Source organism: Kogia breviceps, chromosome 4, assembly GCF_026419965.1.
Source record: "Kogia breviceps isolate mKogBre1 chromosome 4, mKogBre1 haplotype 1, whole genome shotgun sequence".
In the NCBI taxonomy this organism is placed as follows: domain Eukaryota; kingdom Metazoa; phylum Chordata; class Mammalia; order Artiodactyla; family Physeteridae; genus Kogia; species Kogia breviceps.
The window spans coordinates 54,986,286-55,003,630 of NC_081313.1; the positions used below are offsets into that span (position 1 = coordinate 54,986,286).

General features: G+C 41.5%; 1 long non-coding RNA gene across 1 annotated transcript in view; it reads right to left on the reverse strand.

Annotated features, from left to right (window-relative positions):
* Positions 1–390: 390 nt before the first annotated feature.
* Positions 391–17,345, reverse strand: part of LOC136794013 (uncharacterized) — a 33,399-nt gene continuing 16,444 nt past the window's right edge. The window contains exons 2-3 of the long non-coding RNA XR_010840161.1: positions 12,259–12,476; positions 391–1,504 (exon numbers count right to left, since the gene is read on the reverse strand). This is a non-coding gene — a long non-coding RNA (uncharacterized lncRNA). The remainder of the gene's footprint in view (positions 1,505–12,258; positions 12,477–17,345) is intronic.

Consider the following 17,345-nt stretch of genomic DNA (forward strand, 5'->3'; position numbering starts at 1 on the left):
AGAGTTTAAGTTTAGAGCTGTTAACAGCCATCTTGCCACCTCACAGGGAAACCCCGTCTGAGAAGAAAACAACATATTAGAGAAAAAGAACTGGGAACTGTCAAGAGAAATTGGACCTTTGACATTGGATGTCAACAACTGAACACTGGTATGCTGGTATACCAATGTTGGTAAATTGCATGGTATCAACTGAACATCTCTTTCAAGACACACTAAAAGCTAGTTCCTGTTCTGGACTTCTCTTTCTTTTTTTTAATTAATTTTTATTGGAATATAGTTGCTTTACTGGACTTTTCAATTCTGTGAGCCAAAACACACACACACACAAAGACATACCTTTTACTGTTTAAGCCAGTTTAAGTTGGATTTTCTGTCACTTATAACACATCCTTTTTTAAATATTTATTTATTTATTTATTTATTTTTGGCTACATTGGGTCTTCATTGCTGCACACGGGCTTTCTCTAGTTATGGCGAGCGGGGGCTACTCTTCGTTGCGGTGTGTGGACTTCTCATTGCGGTGGCTTCTCTTGTTGCAGAGCATGGGCTGTAGGAGCGTGGTCTTCAGTAGTTGTAGCATGCAGGCTCAGTAATTGTGGCTCACAGGCTTAGTTGCTCCATGGCATGTGGGATCTTCCTGGACCAGGGCTCAAAGCCATGTCTCCTGTGTTGGCAGGCAGATTCTTAACCACTGCACCACCAGGGAAGTTCCTAATACAACTTTCTTAGAAGCATGTTTTTCACCAATAAAAGGAGGATAATACTTGCTACTGGGCTTTGGTGGGGTCTGAGTATTTGGGAAAGCATAAAGCCTATTCACCTATAAAGTATTATTCCTAATTCCTCTTTTCTGCTCCTGCCTGAGTTCCTCACATACTAATACTTCTGAACATAAAACATAATGCTATACCAAAAGAACATTTTCATTACCAAATATGCCTGTTCTCTGTTCAGGGACTTCTGATCCCATCTGTTCCACAGAATTTTTCATATCATAGAATTCTTTGAAACCAGATCAGCAAAGTTCTGTTTCAATGAACCGTTTGTTCCCTAGGCCATGAAAATAGCTTCTGCAAATAAGATCCTATGTTAAAAATGTTTCTGAAAACATTTTATCTGTGATATATGCCAACACGCTTTGGAAATGAAATTGCCTAGTAAATTTGCTGCTGATGTTTAGTAAATTTTCATTACTGCTAATTAGTTAAAAGTCTAAGTTCTTTCTGGTTTCTTGATCTTGGGACGTGCTGCTCAAAAAAGACACAGCCATGTGGGAAACTGACAATGAAAGCCCTTTGGTCTTTATTCAAACAGCAGAAGATTTTCTTTTCAATAATCAACTGCTCATTTTACTTTTGTACTTCTCTTTTTCCCTCATTTCTGCTTCTCCTTTTTTTCCATGACTCTTAATCCAGCTTTGAAATTTGATTCTTTGATTTGATCCATCTGCAATATTTATTCCTCAAAACCATGATCAATGCCTTTGCAGAAATTCATCTGATGCCTGTGAACATTAGAAGACAGAGAGATATTAGAAGACAAGGAGATATTAGATGACAGGGAGATTTTTAAAATTAGCAAATAGAAACAATATTTTGGTATGTGAATTCTATCTCAATAAAGGTGTTTATTAAAAAGGAAAAAAAAAGCAATGAGTTAATACTGACCCTGTCCCCCAAAGAACCAATACACAATCACATACTGCTTCTCCCCAGAAGAAAACTGTGTCTGGGGTTCACCAGCATGAAGGATGGTGACATTCTTCTCTCGGTATCCAAATAAAACCCAGCAAACCCTCCTTCGAGTGTTACCAGTGAAGAATGTGGACTCACAGTGAGTGGATTGAAATGATAAAGGCATTTTATCTACCAGGATTTAAATGTGCCCTTTAAAGACTAAAATCAATTCCAGTGTCCCTCTTTATAGTCTGGTGGTACCCGTGTATATTCAGCAAACCAGCCATTAGGAAAGAAGCTTTGCATCTTTCCACATAATCCAAAATGATGGCAAATTATGATGTGATAATTAAATCAAAACCTTACATAAGAAAAAAATATCTATGGACTGGATATATTCAAAGCTACCCTCTTTTTAATTTTATTTTCTATTTTTTATGTTTTATCCCACTTTGCCAGTGTTCTCTCCTTGTAATTCATTCTCTAGCTAGGCTGAACTTACTGCTACTTAGAATGGCAGATATGACAGTAAAAAGATGATGTCACCCTTTAGCCAAATTGCACTATTATTACAGAATCCCTTATACTCTCAGTCATTTATCTCTGCCAACATGCTCCACGGGAAGGTTTTCCAGGGCAGATGTGAGCTCCCTTGGCAACAAAAGTGGTGGAGAGTGCACATTCATTTTAAAATCCTGAGAGGTAGAATTTAGTAAATCTTGAGATTTGGGAAATATATTGTGAAAAGGAGACATCTAATGGCCTTAAATCCGTCCTGATTGAAAACCTCAAAGAATCTTGAGTTTGAAACAATCCCCCAATTTTTTCTCCTTACAGAAATATTTTCATCTAAAAGCATGCTTTTGACCTATGAAAATATTGTGCAGACTAGTCTCTTTTGTAAATATATGCATAGATGCTAAGAAATGATTTTACATTTTAGTTGTCATTTGATTAGGAGTTGGGCAAAAATTAGTAAAGGATAAGTATGAAAGGTTACATCAAGTGCACAAAAACAGCTCAAGATCAAATGCAGGCATTAGAGATAAAGGAAGGACTTTTTGAAGAGGAAAGCAAGCAATCAGAGAAACGGTATAAAACAGGAAAAACAACCCAGGAAATGAGAGTAAAAAGAGAACCCAGAATAAATTGGGTTCATTTGAGGGATACTTTCCCCCATATCTGCTCTTCCTCTTTTCTTCCCCAATTCTTTGGAGTGGTAGGTAACTTTTTAAAATACATTTTCTGTTTCCTTTTATCTTATTAAAATATAATACACACACACAGCAAAAATTCCAATAGTATCAATACAAAAAGGGATACAAGGAATGGGAAATCTCTCTCCCATTCCTGACCCCAGCTCCCTAGTATCTGCCTCTCTGTCACCTCAATAAAGCAAATACTGTTACCCCCTTCCTGAATCTCTTTGTGTGTGTACCACGGACCCCTTAGCTCTCTGCTGTAGACTATGGATGCCCTTCTCAGAATAATGTTTGAAAGTAGGTAAAATGAAGTACAGAGGATTACAAAGGAAACCAATTACATTGAAATATGATTCTACCCAGGAAGGCCTTAGGGATCCCTGGGCTCTAGGATAAGAGCCTCTGCTCTTACAGTTCTTGTGCATGTATATGTCCGTATCTATCCTTTCCCACAAATGGCATTGGGCCTTCTGTAGTGGGTGCTGCTGGAGCTCGGCCCACCTCCCTGTACAGCCAGTGCATCCATCTTCTGGCTGCTGTGAGTGTTGGCGGTTAATGGTTCACAGCTGCCCCCTTCTACAGGGAATCTTCCTCCCCACGCCCACACTGTGGCATGCCCAGCCAACACCAGGGTACCAGTGGTTGGCTGACTCCTAGTGCAATTCAAGCGCCAGAGCTCCACATGGGATCAGGCTAAAGATGATATCCATTAAGACCATCCCCTTAGGGCTTCCCTGGTGGCACTGTGGTTAAGAATCCGCCTGCCAATGCCGGGGACATGGGTTCGAGCCCTGGTCCGGGAAGATCCCACGTGCCGCGGAGCAACTAAGCCCGTGCACCACAACTACTGAGCCTGCACTCTAGAGCCCACGAGCCACAAATACTGAGCCCATGTGCCACAACTACTGAAGCCCACGCACCTAGAGCCCGTGCTCCGCAACAAAAGAAGCCACCGCAATGAGAAGCCCCGCACACCGCAACGAAGAGTAGCCCCTGCTCACTGCAACTAGAGAAAGCCCCCACGCAGCAATGAAAACCCAATGCAGCCAAAAATAAATTTATTTATTTGTTTGCTTGTTTGTTTGTTTGTTTTAAAAAAGACCATCCCCTTAGCTTTTTCCCCTACACTACCCCATCCCTCATGCCCCTGGAAGCAATCCCCCCCTAAAAGCCCAGGAATCCCTGTCTTAGTCTCTGCTTTCAGAAATCCTGACTCAAGGCACTCACTCACCATCCCTTACCTTGACTTTTCTATTTATCGATTTTTTGCGCTTTTTAAAATATATATATATATTTGTTTGTTTGTTTATTTGGCTGTGCACTCGGGATCTTCGTTGCAGTGTGTGGGATCTTTAGTTCCCTGACCAGGGATCAAACCCAGGCCCCCTGCATTAGGAGCATGGAGTCTTAACCACTGGACCACCAGGGAAGTCTCATATGATTTTTTTCCCATATCGATTTTTTTGAAAGACATTCCATATCTGTACACATGGATTCTTTTAACAGCCACATACTAATCCATTCAATGGATTTACCATAATTAATTTAGCATATTTCCAGCACAGTCATTTCCAATAGCTCCTCTCTGAGAACTTAAAAATCTAATTTTTACATGTTTAAATGTAGTTACTGACTTACCACATTTTAAGCACAAACGGTCCAAGACTTAGGATTTTTCAACTTTACCATAGTGAGCAAGAGATACACCATTCAGTAGAAACTGTATTGGGAGTTTTGAATTTTGATCTTTTCCGGGGCTAGAGATATATGGCCCCATGCTCTCTAGTGATGCTGGGCAGCAGCAGGAAAGCTCAGTGCCCAGTCAGCCCCTGATCGCAATCAATACACTTACAACCATGCTGTACCCATAAACCCATTCTGTTTTTCACTTTCAGTGCAGTATTCAATAAATTACATGAGATATTTAACACTTTTATTATAAGAGAGATTAGAAGATTTTGCCTGACTACAGGCTAATGTTAAGTGTTCTGAGCATCTTTGAGGTAGGCTAGGCTAAGCTGTGCTGTTGAAAATGCATTTTCAACAAACGATATTTTCAACATAACCCCATTGTAAGTTGAGGAAGATCCATATCTAGTTGCTGAGGAGTCTTTCTTCGACTTCATTAACCACAAAACTTTAGAACCTTGCTATCTTTTTGGAAGAAAGCTTTATTCTCAAAGCAATTTATATTTCAATTTGACAAACTGTAGAGACTCTGATAGCTCCTAACCCTTGCATCTCTCAACCCCCCCACAGCACCAGCCTCTAGCACCAGATCAAGGAACACTCTCCGCGCTAAACAGGAGAAAAAAAACAGGCCCCGCAAATGCGTCACTTGGACCCGCGAAGCTTTGGACCTCAGTGCTTACCTCCCCACCAGCAAGAGGAGTAGATGCTTCTCTGGAATCTGGTAAGAAACTGCTGGACCCCCGTGCTCTCACACCCCACCCCACCAAGGAACCTGTTCCCAAGGACAGCACAGCCTAATCCCCCAGGGGGAAGAGAATCGGTTCCTCTCTGCCCCTCCCAGTGAAAGGTGGTTCCCCTCCCCCCTCCCAGGGTAGCACTTGGGGGCGTTTATTTGAGGCTGACCCTCACCTTTCAAACAGCCTTCCCATGTGTAGGAATTTCCCCCAGTGTAAATTCCCTTTCCCCAGGACAGAAACCAGAACTCACTCTTGCCGCCCAGCAGTTGCTCATAGTGTGCAGGATGATAAAGCCAGAATAGAGCAATGCAAGGAAGCAGGCGCTGCTCAAAATGCTAGTGCTGATCAGAATGGAAGAGAGCCCTGAAGATCCCCAGGTGGGCAGTAGCAGCAGGGTCTCTGCTGGGTTCGTTCAATGGGGTAAGTTCTGTTGCTCACGTCTAAGAATAAAGACTGATAATTTAATTCACGTTTGGTTTTCTTGCCCTCAGAGGCTCCCCTCTCCTCCAACCATGAAAAGATGCTTGATTTCACTCAAAATCAGAGAAATGCAAAACAAATCAAGGGAAATATTGTTTTCTACCTACCAGATTGACAAAGATGAAAAAGTTCAGGGCTTCCCTGGTGGCTCAGTGGTTGAGAATCTGCCTGCCAATGCAGGGGACACAGGTTCGAGCCCTGGTCTGGGAAGATCCCACATGCCACGGAGCAGCTGGACCCGTGAGCCACAATTACTGAGCCTGCGCGTCTGGAGCCTATGCTCCGCAACAACCCAACACAGCCAAAAATAAATAAATAAATAAAATTTATTTAAAAAGAAAGAAAAAGTTCAATGAACTATCTATACCTTGGTGTGAACATGGGAAAACATGCTGCCAGTGGGAGAATAAACCAGTACAACCTTTACAAAGGGAACTGGGCTATGAGCTATCAAGTGTGAATGCAAAACCCTTGACCCAGCAATGTCACCAACAGGAATTTATCTAATAGAGGCAAGCAAACTTTTTCTTTAAAGGAACAGGTAGTAAGTAGTTTAGGCCTCCAGGCCAGGTATCACTGCTGCAATTACTCAGCTCTGCAGCTGTAGTTTGAAAGCAGCCAACAGACATTATGTAAACAAGTGGGCATGGCTGTGTTGCAATAAAACCTTATTTAAAGAAACAAATGGCACGTTGAATTTGGCCTGCGGGTTATAGATTGCCAAGCCCTGCTAGGTAGCCTTGAACAAAAAACAAAAACATATATACTGTATTCTTCATAGCAATAGCCTAAGAATGGAAACCACCTTGATGTCCATCAAGAGATGACTAGATAAGTAAATTACAGCACAGCCATTCAACAGAATACTTGCAGCCACTAAAAAGAAGGAGGCAGCTCTGTGTGCAAATATAATTATTTGGATTAATATCCAAAATTTATCAGATATTTTAATAAATTAAAACAAATTTTTTTTATAATTCTTTGCATTGGGTTAATTGGATAACACCATATCGAATATCTTTAATCCCAGAATCTGCTTATTCTTTTTTTTAATTGAAATATAGTTGCTGTACAATATTATACAAGTCACAGGTATACAATCTAGTGATTCACAATTTTTAAAGGTTATACTCCATTTATAGTTATTATAAAATATTGGCTATATTCCCCATGTTGTATAACATATCCTTGTCACTTATGTTATACCTAATAGTTTGTACCTCTTACTCCCCTACCCCCATGTTGCCCTTACCCTTCAAATTTTTTAAAATGCAAGGTAGAGAGCAGGGTAGGATATAATTCCATTTTTTGTAAAAATTATATATAATTAATATTTACACATATATATATTTGCTTATTCAGGCATAGCACATATCTGATGGACACAAATGAGACTGGGGAGGGAAACTAGATGGCTGTGGGACAGGAGCATGAGGGAGATCTTTTTTCACTGTATGCCCTTTTGTGCCCTTTGAATTTTATACCATGTGCTTTACCAATAAAGAACAAATAAATGCAATTTAACTTTTTCAATGCATATACTTTTTTAGTAGTGTTCTGGATCACCAAGTATAAACAGGAAAATAAAGCAGGGCTCTGGACAGCAGACCTAGCTATTTCCAAAGTCCCCTCCCGTGCCCAGAGGCTGCATGGTGTTCATCAAAGAGCATCACAGAGGGAATCAGGAGACTTGGCTTCAAGTCCAGCCTCTGTTACCATCCCTCTGTGCTGCCCTGGACCAGTCACCTCATCTCTCTGATCATCCCTTTCCTCTTTGGTAAAATGGAGGCAATAGTACTTTTGAGCTATGTGATATAAAATAATGTTATTGTTATTGGGGAAATCTATGAATGTCTTTGGGTCTCTTTCCTAATCTGCAAAATCAGAAAGTTGGATAAAATGAGACTTTTAACTCTCAAATACATTATTCTGTTAATAAACAAAGTTGTCATTTACAAGAATTCAGGCAGAGTCATGAGCTTGGCAAACAAATGAGGATCTCTTTTTGCTTATCTCAAGAGAGTGACCTCCAAGTCCAAAAAGAAAATAAGATATATGTTTACACTTAGAGGTCCAGGAGGTGGGAAAGGGCTGCCTTCTTCCAAGGATACCACCTCTTCTTTCCTTGGCCCACCTAACCCAGCAGTTGTCAGCTAGGCAACTTCATTTTTTTTTTTTTTTAGCTGCCACTGGGTACAGAATAAGCTCTGTTGGAAAAAAAAAAAATTAGGAAATGTCACTCACAAAGAGGGATGGATACACTAACAATGTCAAATAATAGACTCATGAGGGCTGACAAAGAAATGGAGGGGCCATGCAGGGAGGGCCCCCTGCCCCATCCTGACTTCTGGCCTTTGCTAACAGCTATCATTTGTATTGTTTCAGGAACTCCAGGGAGATGACAAGGTGGTGATAAGGAAGAGCAGCATTGCAGTATCCTTCTATTTCTGAGAATTTCTGGTTATTGTTAAACAAAAGTTTGGAGAAGTTAAACTGACAGGAAATAACACACGTGTTGAGTTATAAGGTGGCAAATGTGAAATCCGCCTTCAGAAACGCTCAGCTGGACGAGAGTGTGCAGATGTGATAAGGAGCAGAGCTCCCAATACCATCTCAGCTGGTGGAAGACTCTTCCTTTCCTTCCTCATTTCCGTGGGCTTGGGGTAACCACCCAGCCACTCTGAAAAGAATGTTGCAAAGGCTCTTCATGTCCCTGGCTTCAAAGAACGTTTTACTCTTGAATAAACCATGTTTGTCCTCTCAGTCTTAGAACGAAGGCAGCCAATCCAATCTCAGACATTTTAACAAATCACAGACTCTCCCTGGACATGCAGAGAGCATGGTGGGGATACACATCCAGAAATGATGGGCTGAGACAAGAGAGAAGGGATGTGGGCCTTAAAGCTGCAGAGGAAAAAGAGGGTGGGATTTCAAATCTGAATTAAAGGAGTACACTTTCTCTATGAGAGGTGGGAGGAAATAGTTATTACCTAAATGATGCAGGACATAAGGGTTTGCTAAAAACTTTTGGTGGACTATGGGACAAGCAGAAATAGGATGGAACAAATGAACCGATCTATGAAACAGAAACAGACTCACAGACATGGAGAATGGACTTGTGATTGCCAAGGGGGAGGGGATGGGGGAGGGATGGACTGGGAGTTTAGGTTAGTAGATGCAAAAACTCTTACATATAGAATGGATAAACAGCGAGGTCCTACTGTATAGCACAGGGAACTATATTCAATATCCTGGGATAAACCATAATGGAAAAGAATATATAAAAGAATGTATATGTGTGTATAACTGAGTCACTTTGGTGTACAGCAGATATTAACACAATATTGTAAATCAACTATACTTCTGAGAATTCCCTGACGGTCCAGTGGTTAGGACTCAGCACTCTCTCTGCTGTGGCCCAGGTTCGATCCCTGGTCAGGATCCCACAAGCTACACTGCATGACCAAATTTAAAAAAAAAAAAAACAACTATACTTCAATAAAAAATAATTAAATAATTTTCTTAAAATTTTTTTTTTTATAATTTTTTTTTTTTTTTTTTTTCCCGGTATGCGGGCCTCTCACTGTTGTGGCCTCTCCCATTGCGGAGCACAGGCTCCGGACGCGCAGGCCTAGCGGCCATGGCTCATGGGCTTAGTTGCTCCGCAGCATGTGGGATCTTCCCGGACCAGGGCACGAACCCGTGTCCCCTGCATCGGCAGGCGGATTCTCAACCACTGCGCCACCAGGGAAGCCCTTAAAATTTTTTTAAAAAGAGATCAGCAAGCGAGGAGGAAGGGGGGCTTCCCTGGTGGCGCAGTGGTTAAGAATCCTCCTGCCAGTGCAGGGACACAGGTTCAAGCCCTGGTCCAGGAAGATCCCACATGCTGCAGAGCAACTAAGCCCATAAGCCACAACTACTGAGCCTGCGCTCTAGAGCCCACAAGCCACAACTACTGAGCCCGCGTGCTACAACTACTGAAGCCCATGCACCTAGAGGACACTAGGTGTGCTCCTCAAGGGAAGCCACTGCAATGAAAAGCCCACGCACCGCAACAAAGAGTAGCCCCTGCTCACTGCAACTAGAGAAAGCCCAAGCACAGCAATGGAGACCCAACAGAGCCAAAAATAAATAAATTAAATTAAATTAAAAAGAGAGAAGGAAGGGTGGGAGGGAAGGATGGAAGGAAAGAAGAAGATAGATATATACCTATGCTCAGAAAATGTACTAGGTAGAAATAACGTATTAATAACAGGGAGTGAAACTATGGGAGATTTTTTCTACTTATGGATTATCTGCGTTTTTACAATGACCATACATTAGTTTCTGTTCATTTGTAGGTAATGATATCATACAAATGAGAACCATTTATTTCTGGTGAACCAATTATATTTACAAGTACTTTAAATAATTTTCACCAAGTTCAAAAGAAAAGAAAGAAATAGGATGGAAAAGAGAAAAAAAAATCAGAGTTTGGAGCAGAGAAAGGTTTGTTGCAAAGGCCAAGCAAGGAGAACAGGTGGCTGTGGATTTGTCATTTAGCTGATGTATTACAATGAGCGTATAATGAGGCTCAAGGTCTATGGGAAGTGGAATCTTCCACTCTCTTGGGCCTAGTTGGTTCTAACCAGTTTTTACAATATCCTCAACAGCTGTGTCATTCTTTTAATGGTTATGCCCTGCCCTCTTCTTTTCTGTCTCATAGGGGAGCCGTAAGAGACAGTAGCAGTAGAGCTGCCACAATCCCCAAAGGGATAATGGGAAGGAGAGCTTGCCTGAAGCTAGAAATGTTACCAAACTCAGGTTCAGCTACTCAACACTTGAAAGCCAAGTGTCGGTTGGAAAGAAAAGGAAAGGTCACTTTATGGAGGAGGCCAGCAACCTGCAGAGAAGGTGGTTTCATGTCCAAAAACCAACTCGGAAGATTCTGCTTGACCAAGAAAGTTTTGTAAAGGGAGAAACGGAAGTCAATCATTTGGGGAGGGGTCAGAGTCTTCCACTGTGTGCAGACTTTCTTCTGATTGGTTGGTGGTGAGGTAATAGGGCGGTGTTCCAGGAATCCGGTGCTCAGCTGTGAAGTTGCCATCCTCCAGCTGAGTGGGGCCTTAGTTCCTGCAGACCTCAAAGGTATTGTTTATGTATCTTCTTTGAGGAGGAACTAGATCGCTGCCCCGAGGCTGCACTATTGTTTCTTGATTGTTCCTTCTTTGTTTCTGCATTCCCTTCCCTGATAAGCAAGTTTGAATTCCCCTTTTGGAACTCAAGGAAGGTCAAGAAAGGTGAATGAAGTCTATTTCCTACAAAGAAGAAACAGGAGAATGTGGAAAGGATTTGTACCCAGGAGGGCCTCACAGGGTCCTGCTCCATTTCAGAAAGAGAGTTGTACAGAGCCGGCCACCTAGACAAGAGCAATGACATTCTGCTGAGGGAAACAGTGGCCTCTGGCAACCTCACAGGAAGGAAATGAATGCCCTGACCCCATGTAACTCTCTCCCTCCCTCCCATCTCTGGAAGAAAGCCAGAAAACGCAGCCCTCTTTGATGTAATCCATGCAGGACAACCTCACTGGTCCACAGGGACCAGTATGGAGAAAGGTGGAAAATAGATCTAAAGAGGCACAATGAAGAAATTCAACCCCCCTTTGCCTAGCCAAACAACTTCAGATTCTACCCCATGTGTAGGAAAGGCAGATAATTTAAGAAAAAGCTATAAGGAATTTTGAAACAGTTTTCTTTCTTCCTGAATGTGAGTTTAAATCATGAGTTGATAAGCCAAAATCTCCACTCTAAACCCTACAAAGCATAGATTACAATAATGCCAACCCAATAAAAAGCCATTTAATAAAGATCAGAAATGTTGAATAACTCAGTTCTTTGTAAACCCGAGTGCTCTACTATAAACTTGCAAATGTTACAGATGACCTTTTGAGATTATACAGGAGTTATAAGAACAAGGCAAGTAAAGGAATGATAATAGAGGCAAATACATAGTTCACGGAACATTTCTTCTATCTTCCATCTTCCATCTCTTACAAGGAGAAACATTATTGGACATTCAGATGAGAGAGCATTCAGATGAGAGACCTAAAAATCCAAACTGGTAGAGAGACTCTAAGACAGCACCTGGATTCACTGCCTCAGTGCAAACCTTCTGGTCCTGACAAACTACATCCCAGTCTACTACTGGAAGAATTGGTGAGAAAATGAGCTACTGTTTATCTCAAAAGAATCTTAGAAACTGGGTCAGGGGTGGATGACCTAGTTCTCTGACAGGTTATCAAACACAATTCCGAACACAGAGGGAGGAACGGAGAGCACTTAAACATGCCTACGAGTCAGGAAGGACAAGTCAAGATTTAATAAGTTCACAGCACTTCCTTTCTTATCCATACTCTGCCAGATTAGTAAATCAGAGAAAGCTGTCGACACTCTGCTTCATCATTTGAGCTCAGCATTTGACAGAGACCCTCACCTTGTGAACAAGATGGAGGAATGTGGCCCAGAGACCACAAAGACAGATGCTAATTATGAATCAGTATCAGCCCAGAGTCTGTGGTGCCACAGAATTCTGTCTTCAGCCTTGACCTGCTCATTGAGTAATAGCTGGTATACAGCTGACTTGCTTTTCTTCTTCTTCGACAGCTGGAGAGGTAGCCATATATCTTGAATGAAAGAGTGTGGACCCAAAGCCTATAACAAACCAAATTTAACAATAAAAATCTTAATTGGAATAAATGCAAAACCCTACACTTACATTTTTTGATGCATAAGAACAGAATCAGAAAAACATGACTAGGCTTCCAATTAAACACAGTGGGTTTTACTTCTTGCTTTTATTTTTTCTCTCTTCCAGAAGCTACCAAAATGACAATAGATAATTTATAATAAAATTTAAAATCACAAAAACAAAGAATTAGGAGAAATAGAGAAGAGGAGATGTAAGCAATAATTTGAAAGATGGAAAGCCAATAGTAACTGATTTGGCAAAACCCACCACCAAAGTGCTTGCAAAGAGGGATGCCAATGAGAATGAAGCCAGTTCAGCTCTAAGAACCCTGGAAAGGCCTAGGACCAGGAGGCCCAGTACTGCAGAGGGGAGTGGTGAAGCCCAGAGTGGGAAGTAGAAGTATGTGAACACATGTATAGAATGAGCTGCTTCATGAGAGTGTGTTTCCATTCTCTGAAGAGGTTCAAGCAGAATTTAGACAACCACTAATCAAATATATTGTAAAAGTGGGAACTCCCTGGCAGTCCAGTAGTTAGGACTCTGCGTTCTCACTGTCAAGGGCCTGGGTTCAATCCCTGCTTGGGGAACTAAGATCCCCCAAGCTGCACTGCGTGGCCAAAAAATATAAATTTTTTTTTTTTTTGATTCAAGCTTTGGGTAGAATTTGCCTCCAATGACCTTTAAGTCCCATCACCTCTGAAATCCTGTGATTCTAATCCTGTGTAGACAGGATTTTGACAGGTTTTGGTAACTTCTGCATGTAGTTCGTGTAAGAGTCCTAGAGGTGGCACTGTGGCATAAAATGAGACTCTGCAATGGCTACTACCCGATTCTCCTGGGCTTATACTATTTTCTATGGTAACAAGTAATAACTAGAATGTTTCTGAATTTAAAAAAATCAGAAACCTGAACTCATAGGTTCAGAACACCTAGGTACAATAGTTCTAGTGACGCATGAGCCTTTGTGTGCATTAGTTTGTCACCCTTCTCAGCTCTGGCCTTCTGCCTTATTCATATCTCAGCTGTGACACTTCTCTTCACCATATTTGCCATTCTAGGACAGCAAAACAAGTCATACGGGTTTCCCTGGTGGCGCAGTGGTTGAGAATCCGCCTGCCGATGCAGTGGATACGGGTTCGTACCCGGGTCCGGGAAGATCCCACATGCTGCGGAGCCTGCGCGTCCGGAGCCTGTGCTCCACTATGGGAGAGACCACAACGGTGAGAGGCCTGCGTACCGCAAAAAAAAAAAAAAAAAAAAAGTCATATGCCAAAGCAACTGCTCCTTCTCATCCCAAGTGTCCTGCCTCGTTATGTGTACCCTTTACCTCAGAGTTACTGGGAGTGTGGGGCTCTACAAGCTTTATTGCCCTTGATTTTAAAAATAAGAAAAACAAAACAAAAACCTTATTTTTTCAGTATAAGTTTAGGCCAGTATCTCAGATATGATTGTCTCTGATCCTCTTCCAATTTCCACAGCTAAAGATTTATGCTCTGCTTCTTAAAAGCTAATTCCTTAATATCTAGCTCTTCCTGACAAATTTTGTCACTCGTCAAAACTATAAAGTTTGGTTTCTTTATTTCTTTTATCTGCTTCAGATTTATAAAGTCCATGGGGAACTTCTGCTTCTCACCAAGGAATATCTCCATCAACTCCAGAGACTCAGAAAACTCTGCTCCTACATTTACATCTCAATTCCAGGAAAACTTAACATTTGGAATCTATAAAACTGTCAAATTCACTAACTTTTGGCATAACTGGCCTCTTCCAACCCACTGATGGGGGAGGGGGAAGGTTAAATGCCGTTAGTCCAACCAAAAACCCAGACTGCCTTTTTTAATGTTGGGTCTAGTCTATCTGATAAAAAATTGTGAGTTGAGTGGGAAAAAAAAAAAATCCATACTTATTTTTTGTTATCTTCACTAGTTTGTTGTATTTTTTAGATTCCACATATAAGGGATGGGGTAGGGGATTAAGAGGTACAAACCATTATGTATAAAATAAGCTACAACACGAGAAATATACCCAATATTTTATAGTAACTATAAATGTAGTATAACCTTTAAAAATAATCACTATATTGTATACCTGTAAATTATATAATATTGTACACCAAATATATTTCAATTAACAAAAATATATGTGATCACCAAATGCAAAAAAAAAAAAACACAAAACACATACTCATTCTTTTAGTGACTAAATTTTCAATGGTAATGGCATCCTTGCCCCTTATTCCAAGTATGTGTCCTAACTGCCTTGGTCCTTTATAGGGTCAGGCCCTCAATATCTGATTGACTTTGGTTGTTTTGTTTGTTTTCTCAAGTGTCCTTTCTACTAATTTGATCTGAACCAAAGAATACGATGTAGTAGCTCACAACATTTTCCAAGTGTCCTAAATCTTATACCAACTTTCTAGACTTGATCTTTCTCTCCTTCTCTAGAGAGAACAGAAATAATTTATTTCCTATTTAGAGCAATTAGTAAGCACTTACAGAAACAACTTTGAATTGTTTGTCTCACAAAAGGAAGGGTAGCACCTGGCTAGTTAGTCCTCCAACTAAATCATTTCTATGGTTTCAAAAATATTCTAGGGCTTCCCTGGTGGCGCAGTGGTTGAGAGTCCACCTGCCGATGCAGGGGATGCGGGTTCGTGCCCCGGTCCGGGAAGATCCCACATGCCGCGGAGCGGCTGGGCCCGTGAGCCATGGCCGCTGAGCCTGTGCGTCCGGAGCCTGTGCTCCGCAACAGGAGAGGCCACAACGGTGAGAGGCCCGCGTACCGCAAAAAAACAACAACAACAACAACAACAACAACAACAAAATATATATATATTCTTAGCATTGCCAACATCATTTGTGCAAGTGAGTACCCATTCCACCTCCATATCACAAAATGGAAAACTTTCAAAGGAGTACTATGCATTGGGGCATACACATTTGTTTTAAATTTCTCACCATGTTAATAGTACACTTAAACCCATAAGTGGCTTACAAAAGAGGAGTGCTCTAGTGATCCTTGTAATCTACTGCTATGAGGCAAATTACAGAGTGTGTTGAAAAGCGAAGAATTTAAACTTTGTGGATTCAAGTTCAAATTCAGCCGTGGAGCCCCCATTTGAGCCAAATTCATTAATGCTGTGTTAAAACTGTGTGCTGGGAGACCCTAAGGATGAAACAAACCAGCGTCTCCGTGTGTAATTCATGCATTTTAAATATAGCTGTGGTGCTGAGCCAATGAGAGTCTGTCACAACTCAGCCAAGGAAAAGCCACTATACTTCAAACTCCCAGTTTGGGCTTTTTGTTTATAACAGCCCCTCCCAACTTTCCCTCTCCTCTATAAGAGAGTTCCCTCTCCTTTGCTTTTGGGGACTTGCACAGGGTTCACCATAGCTGTGTGTCCTGAATTGCAATTCTTTTCTGCTTCTGAATAAATCCATTTTGTTGGTTAAATAAATAAATAAATATAGCTGTGGCTTACGTCACACCAGGATGAGGGAGAAGCTTCTAAAGCTGATGAAAGAGCTGCTCAAGGAAACATAAAATGTCTCAGTTTCAAAGGCAAAAAAAAAAAAAAAAATCAACAACTTGAGCCTATATTTGCTTCAAGAAAATATGCAGTGAAAATTAAAACAAACAAAAACAGCTTAACAGATGCTCCATAATTAGTTTTTCATTAGGGCACATGGAGGGTTGTTAGGTCTCTCTAAAATTCTACTCAAAAAGGCCTACAAAGGGCTTCCCTGGTGGCCCAGTGGTTGAGAGTCTGCCTGCCGATGCAGGGTACAAGGGTTCGTGCCCTGGTCTGGGAATATCCCACATGCCGCAGAGTGGCTGGGCCCGTGAGCCATGGCCGCTGAGCCTGCGCGTCCGGAGCCTGTGCTCTGCAACGGGCCACAACAGTGAGAGGCCCGCGTACTGCAAAAAAATAAAAATAAAAAAAGGGCTACAAAGATTTCCCCAACTCGTGACTGTTCTGGTGTTTGTCTCCTGAGGTTTATAATAAAAATAAGGCTAGAAGTATGAAGATAAGAACGTTGACTAGGGTTCTGTGAGATTACATCGTGTGAAGTGTAATTTTATATAGTATTTTATTGTGTTGGCCTGCTTGGTCAATTTATAAACAATTTGGAAAGCTTAATACTGTAAAATTACATTTCTTTGGGTCACTTCTCTAAAAAGAAATCAAGCCCCAAAGTAAGAATATCACCTCCCTATTTTACTTTTGTTTCTATGAAAAGCCAAGATTCAGCTTGCTTCACTTCCATTTACAGAAACATTTCCACATTCACACCCATCACAGGAAGGATTTGACTGGGCTTCTCTGGTGGCCCAGTGGTTGAGAATCTGCCTGCCAATGCAGGGGACATGGGTTCGATCCCTGGTCTAGGAAGATCCCACATGTCGTGGAGCAACTAAGCCCATGTGTCACGACTACTGAGCCCGCGTGCCGCAACTACTGAAGCCTGCGCACCTAGAGCCTATGCTCCACAACGAGAGAAGCCACTGCAGTGAGAAGCCTGCACTGCAAAGAAGAGTAGCCCCCTCTCGCTGCAACTAGAGGAAGCCCGCACATAGCAACAAAGACCCAACACAGCCAAAAATAAATAAATAAAATAAATAAATTTTTTTTTTAAAAAAAGGATTTGACTTATGAATTGTGCATAAAGTTAAAACATACAAAGAGTGTCAGAATGCCTGTGTGTGTTAGGTTTTTTGGTGTCAAGGCAACTTCAAGTGCTGGGGGATTTACTGCATGTTACACACGGGATTAAGAAAAACAGGAATCTGGGCTACAATGGCCAGACATCGTGGGGCCCAGTCGAGCAGGA